General features: G+C 34.9%; 1 long non-coding RNA gene across 2 annotated transcripts; it reads left to right on the forward strand.

Annotated features, from left to right (window-relative positions):
• The first annotated feature begins 430 nt into the window (after positions 1-430).
• LOC122309167 lies at positions 431-5,808 on the forward strand. Of its 2 annotated transcripts, XR_006242367.1 has the most exons (4): positions 431-541; positions 690-807; positions 2,907-4,781; positions 5,021-5,808. It is a non-coding gene; the product is annotated as an uncharacterized LOC122309167 (long non-coding RNA). The 2 variants fall into 2 exon arrangements; XR_006242366.1 differs by having other exon boundaries at positions 2,907-5,808.
• The last annotated feature ends 1,167 nt before the right edge of the window (positions 5,809-6,975 follow it).

Raw genomic sequence — 6,975 nt, forward strand, 5'->3', positions numbered from 1 at the left:
GATGGTAGATAGATAGGAGTAGTACCAATGCATGCATGTGAGGTTGGACAAAAGAAGAAGCCGATTCTTCAAGATATTGTTCTCCATCAGCATTTCAGAATCACATGATCATCGCAGATCTAACCTTTGCTCCCCAGCTTTCCCAACCACACTCTTCTGTCTAAGTCATCCCTAACTTTTCCATCTACTCTTTCTCAGATCTCTCGCTTTTTCTATTGGCTCTACCTTGTTGACTTAACTTCTCGCGCAGTATTCTATTAATTATTTATTTCCTATTTTACTAAGGAAGGTTGTTATGGGAGCAAAAGCACATGCAAACTCTCATCTAGATGTATATATGTTACCCGTGAGTCAAAGGTCCTCACGTGTCAGTTGTAGCAGATGCACATAAACGATGCAAACCTCCCACGTACGCTTCTCGCTAGATATTTTTTTTTCCTAATCTCTATAAAACCTGGTCGGGACCTCACCGAATGAAAAACAAGCTGTATGGGTATGAAACCCGGAATATCATCATCACTTGCCTCGAGGGCCGGACAAGGTAATACTTCTTAATCATCTCTGTTCTTCCTCTTTATTCATGATATATCCGTCTACTCCAAGCTACCAACTCAGGTTCTGTTCATTAATTTAGCTTCTCTTTGGCATCGTTTTGACTTTCTGACTAACATGTAGTTCATTGCTTTCAGATGGTTTCTCTGAGTGGCAGTTCAGACTGAGAATGGAACACGATCAGACAACTGCTGGATACATGCCGATCATGGAGAACGGATGAGTGGATTCCATGCGATGCTTGTCGAATGAGCAGTAAGCTTTTTGCCGATTAATCTTTGGTTCTTTGTCTTTTCGACCTTGAGTACTTATGGTCTAGCTAAGGCGCGCCGGAGTCATGAAAAATGAAAAAAACCCTAATTGAAATTGCTTTCTGCACCAGTATTTACCCGCCGGAAGCAAACCACAGTACTACTCTTAATTAGTTTCCTTGCCGATTAATTTCCCGTAAATATGAAGTGATAGGAGTGAACCAGAAAATCTATTATAGTATATATGATCAACACCATACGACTTTTTGTTAATTAGGTCTCTCTTCTCGCTCGCGCAAAAAGTATTTGCTCTCTCTCTCTCTCTCTCTCTCTCTCTCTCTCTCTCTCTCTTCTTTCTGAGTTACTTGGTTATGGTCGTCCTTGATGATGTACGGGCATGGGCCTGACTTGAGAATTCCTATATGCAAGTATGTAGCTATATACTAGCTAGTACGCTATATGTATTTTATGCGCTAATACTTGGGAGCGAAGCTGAGGCTTTAGATTCCCGTGATTTTTACGACTTCATATTTATGGTCACGGAAGGAGTACTTAAGGTTTGGATTGATCATACTGGTTGGAGGTCGACTTGGGGAGGGTGTGTTGACTGCTAATAAAGTGAAAATTAAGCAGCTGCATTGAGTTGTTCCAAAGACTTGCACACCATTTTGTTAGATTTTAATCTTTCGAAGTCTGATTCAATGCTCAGAGATGAGGATAATTGGATAGCAAATGCTAAAATAGTCACGGAACCTGTCTCTATTCTTCCTGCATAAGTGTGTGCAAGTGCAGCAAATGTGGTCAGGCTAGATAGTTAGCAGAACTTCTATAGGAGTTGAAAATTAGTACGTACGTGGAGCTCTTATATATGTGATTAACTAATTTGCTTTACCCAATTAGGGGATGAAAGACAGGAGCTTCTATATATATATATATATATATATACTGCTGACCTTTCTCTTTTAATGAATCTTTTTCCACAAAAAAGGTAAAAGCAAATAAAAAAAATATAGAAAGTTATAAGGTCTGTCACAGATAGAAGATCGAGTGCGTTGCTTTACCCAGAAGTCGTCAAATTTTGAAAAGCCGCTGTATATATGCATGCATATTTGAATCCTACAAGGTGACCATCAAGTGTCAAATAGTACTTTACTTAATTCGTAACTTTTTGGATCGGACCTGTGGTGGTGCAAAAAATACTTAAACTTGTGCATGAATTTGTGAATTAAGCTTGATTATGAGGATCAAATATATATTCATAAAATCAAATTAAAGTACTTAAAACTCTCGATCAATCAATAAAATCAGAATACTACATACTGCTTAATGTATGTAGAAATAATAGTTACCATCATAAGTACTGTGTAAGCGTTATGTAGTTATTTATAAAAAATAAATAAGGGATTCACATAAATATTTTTATAATAGATTATATTTTTTTTCAAAACGACTGCACAACACTTGCAAATTTTACGACGGTTAGCATTACACAACTTCTGTTATATATCTATTGATATAATTCTCTAAGTTCAATACATACATATAATTGGAAAACTGAAAAAAAATGAAGGGCAAAGGAAAGTGATCGGTCATAATTAAAAGGGGGAAAAAAAAAAAAATGGGGCCGGGGAAGGCAGCTGGCGATACGTTGTTATAAAGAAGGGACGCGCGCGCACATGAATTCTTCTTGTAATGATCCGTCACCTGTTAGTCAAAGCTCCTGATCTCACGTGTCGGAGGTACGTAGCGGGTGCTCATACCATTGGACAAGAATTCACACGCTTCAAATTAACGTCCCTTGATTCTGTAGGTTCTTATCTGATTATCTATTAAATCACTTCGAAACTAACTAATAATTAGCATAGTGAGTGGTTAGTTCTCTGAACATAGCACACCCTAGATCGATGATAAGCTAGGGGTCAGATACCTTTCTTTTTCTATTTCTTCTCCGCCTCCTCCTTCTTCTAGGCTTCTAGCTTCTTCCCCTTCCCCTCTTCCTTTTATTTGTTCTTTCCTTGATGCGTTTAATATTTCTTGAGCTTGTTTAATTAGGATGACTTGAAACTTACTTGATCTCTGGCTTTTCTTCTGCATGTTTTTCAGCTGACTCGGTTATATATCTCAAAGAAAGATGCTCTATACGACGACCATGTTATTACTTGTATGATCATCGGATCGATGGAGCAATTTGATGATCATCGAATTCGGGTGAGTGGATTCCATGCTATGCTTGTCAAGTGAGCAGTCTTTTTGCTGATTATCCTTTGTCTCATTGTCTGTTCGACCTTGAAACGATGGTAGAGAGTAAAAACCATCAAAACCCTAATCATGGCGGCTTTACATGATACGATCTAAGTAAACTATGAGGTTTTTGGGGCATCGATTCAATAACTTTATGTGCGGCTGCATATTTCATGTGTAATCAGGTAGGTTTCACCTATATATGTGTTATTAGGTAGATCGATGTAAAATCAAAGGGATGGGTTTTTTTTTTTTTTTTTTGTCTTTTCATTTGTGGATACCGCATGCTTTGGCCATATGGTAACGCGGTTCACTTGAAATCTTGCTACATAGTCCAGTGGATATAAATAACACACACACACACACACACATATGGGAGTAGGACTTCTGGCTCTAGATTTCAATCATGTTCAAACAGTTTTGATTATGATCAAATCTACATCATGCGTGTGTCCTCCAGCGTTCATTGCTAACTTGGATAAGCTGGGGGATCTTCGATAAAATATATATAACATGAAGATCATAGGTGTGTGCGTGTGTGTGTATATATATATATATAAAGATATACTACAAATTAACCGATATATGTACTATATGGATAGAAAAATGGAAGATGGTGCGTACATATACATATATATATATATATATATATAGTACCAGTACTATAGCATTTTGCATATTTAAAAACTCGCCCTCAAATTTTGTAGCAGCTTTACCGGCCTTTTGTTTCTATATATACACTTTTTAGATGCATGTCATGTTCATATATATCGCCCTTGCCGCTTATAATGGACTTGAACTGATCGAAGTCTTTACAGAAACCCGTATCTTTTGAGATCTGAATTCATTAGGCCGTTAATTTCCCTGATCAGTTTGCCTAGCTAGCTAGCACCAAATGCCAAGATGTAATAATGCTATGCACGACGGTATTAGCAACAAAAACTATGGCATGCAATAGTACGAGACAAGTTGAGGTATATTTATGCATGGTAGCTTGGTTAATTGAACCCCAAATAAACATGATCATTTAATTTCCATTTAGACGGTTTAAGCTGCTTAATATATATATATATATATATATATTTATATATATGATCATTTAATTTCCACTTAGAAGGTCGAAGCTGCTTAATTCCATTTAGAAGGTCTAAGCTGCTTAATATATATATATATAGGGAGAGACAATGAACTGTCCGCCCTTTAACTAACAATATAATCAAGTTCCCAGACTTCCTTTAGGATCATATGGAACTTTCGCTAAAGCCTAAATGGACACATGAGCAGCACCCATGCAGTTCATGACATCCTATCGTGTGCATGCTTGAATATATCATGGTAGTTGTCGTGGGACGATTATTTCGATCGGAAGAAACAAAGAAATCCTTCAGAAAATGAACTTTAATTAGCACATAATAATACTAGCGTTCGTACATGAATAACAATATGCACTAAACCTTCTACATTAATTAAACTAGAAAATAAAAGTACAAAAACTCTAAACTTTAGATGAGATACAGTACTTTTGTCTACAACTTCGAGGTCGAGAAGACAATGAATCTGAGGAATTCGCAAGGACTGCTCATTTGACAAGGCTTCGCATTGAATTTGACACCCTATATACCCTTGGAATTTACCGGATCTGTCAGCCAAACATGTTTCCAGATCATGATGTGATTTCTCAAAGCCAAACATTCCCCCACAAAGTTTATGTACGTCCGTGACAATTCGATCTTGAAGGTATGCTCTCTCTCTCTCTCTCTCTCTCTCTCTCTCTCTCTCTTCATTTATATATATATAGAAAAAGAATTAAAAAAAAAAGAGACATGATCTAATTTTTGTAAATATGTTTAATTTTTGTCTGTGTATATAACATATAGAAAATTAAGTCTGCAAAAACTCACCTAGCTAGCTCATGTGTATATATGTAGTCATTTGAGACGCCAAAGCTGTCTAACCATTTTTGGTGTTCCCTGCAGCATGCATGGCATAATTTCGCTTTAGACGTCAAGAAGCTTATACCCCTTCAACAAATTTACTTTTTAGGAAAGAAAACTTTCGTCCCAAAAAGTTTTTATTTTGTCTCAAAGTGTTCTAGGACGGAAGTTCATCTCAGAAAAGGCCTGCTTCAAAAGATTTTTTAAGATGAAATTTCTCATTTCTTTCGAAAGTGTTTGAACGGATTCTTTTTTAATCGAAACGGAATCTTTTTTAATCGAAAAAAATTTCATCCCTAATTGATCGTTGGAACGCAGAAAATATCGTACGTTTGAATGGATTTTATTTGGGATGAAATAACATTCTGTCCTTACTAATCATAACAGAAGGCCAGTTTTTGCAAGGATCACGATTTATATAATATGAGTTTTACTACGTATAAGTAAAATCTTCATCAATAATGGATCCACCACCTTTTATAGTCTTTACCAATAAAAATATATGATCTATAATATACATAAATATATATATATATATATATATATATATATGAGTAGTACGTACAAGATCTGCACTGGGGGAACGATGTTTAGCCTAGAAGCCTCCAAAAAAATAATTAATAATTATTACTCAGATTAAAATAAAATTTGGTACAAAGTAATATTAATCCTAAAAAAATTGAAAACTTCTTGAAATCATTCAAACATATGAAAACCTTCTTCTAATTACCCCATCTAAAAGTCTTGAGTCTTCTTAAATTTAAGAATGAAGGGAAAAAAAAAAAACAGTTTCTACATTTTCATTAAGTTCATAAACTTTGCCTCCAAAATGATACGTATTAAAACAAATTAATCGACCCGAGCTTCTTCTTTAATTTCAATCTGATTTTGGCTTTGATCGAATTCATTAAAGATCATTTCAATCTCATGAGTTTTGTTTTCCCAAGAAATTAAATTAAGCTCTGTTTATGCAAACAATTGGAGGACCATTCACTCATCAAACAAGTCTGTTTTAAAATGAGTCTCGTATAACAGTTTCTACGCTCATGATGGTGAATATAATTCTTTAGAACTACATTTATTTAATGAGATTTGTTCTAGCATTGTTATTTGCAGGATTTGTTTTAGAAAGATCTTTCTGTATTACTTATAGTAAGATCATATATCAACCCTCCTGATCAATCGCCCTCCAGCGATAGCAGCACCCTCAAGGCAACATGTATAAGGAAGGATATATTCGATCCCTCAGCCACTCGGGGGTAATAATGCACTAATTATTATGTAAAGACCGGCCTTGCAGCTTGAAGGAACAATTATTTATACAATCTTTGAGAGTGTAAGTCTATGCAGTTCTTTTATAATATATATATATATACAAACAGATAAATGTTTGAAATCTTTAATCTCTGCTAAAACAAAACAATTGAATTTCCTGTAACGTACAGAAAATCAAATATAAAAAGATTATTGAACAATTGTCTACAAATTTATTACAGTCAAAGATAAGTGATGTTAACAAAAAAACTGATTGATGATGTTTGTTCTAATCTTCCAAATGCTTTCTAACATAGAAAGAAACATGTTGTTACTCTAACTTATATTAAGATATTTTTTTAGAAAAATATTCTCACCAAAGCTCGACATATTCAAATGAATGGTGAGATTTTAGAATTTTGCAAAACTGAAACACAGGATTTGCTTGCTAAGAATATTATTAGGCATAGGAAGTCTCATTGGTCTTGTGCTGCATTTTATGTCTAGAAAAATATAGAGATTGAGGGAGGAACACCTTACCTAGTTAATAATTACAAACCATTTAACAAAGTTTTAAAGTGAATTAGGTACTCCTATCCCTAATAAGAATAATTTGATTCATAGGATTAGTAACGTAGTAGTGTTCTCCAAGTTTGACCTGAAATCAAGATTTTGACAAATCTAGATTAGTAAGTCAAATAGATATAAGACTGCATTTACTATCCAATTTGGTCATTAAGAGT

Source organism: Carya illinoinensis, chromosome 5, assembly GCF_018687715.1.
Source record: "Carya illinoinensis cultivar Pawnee chromosome 5, C.illinoinensisPawnee_v1, whole genome shotgun sequence".
Lineage (NCBI taxonomy): Eukaryota > Viridiplantae > Streptophyta > Magnoliopsida > Fagales > Juglandaceae > Carya > Carya illinoinensis.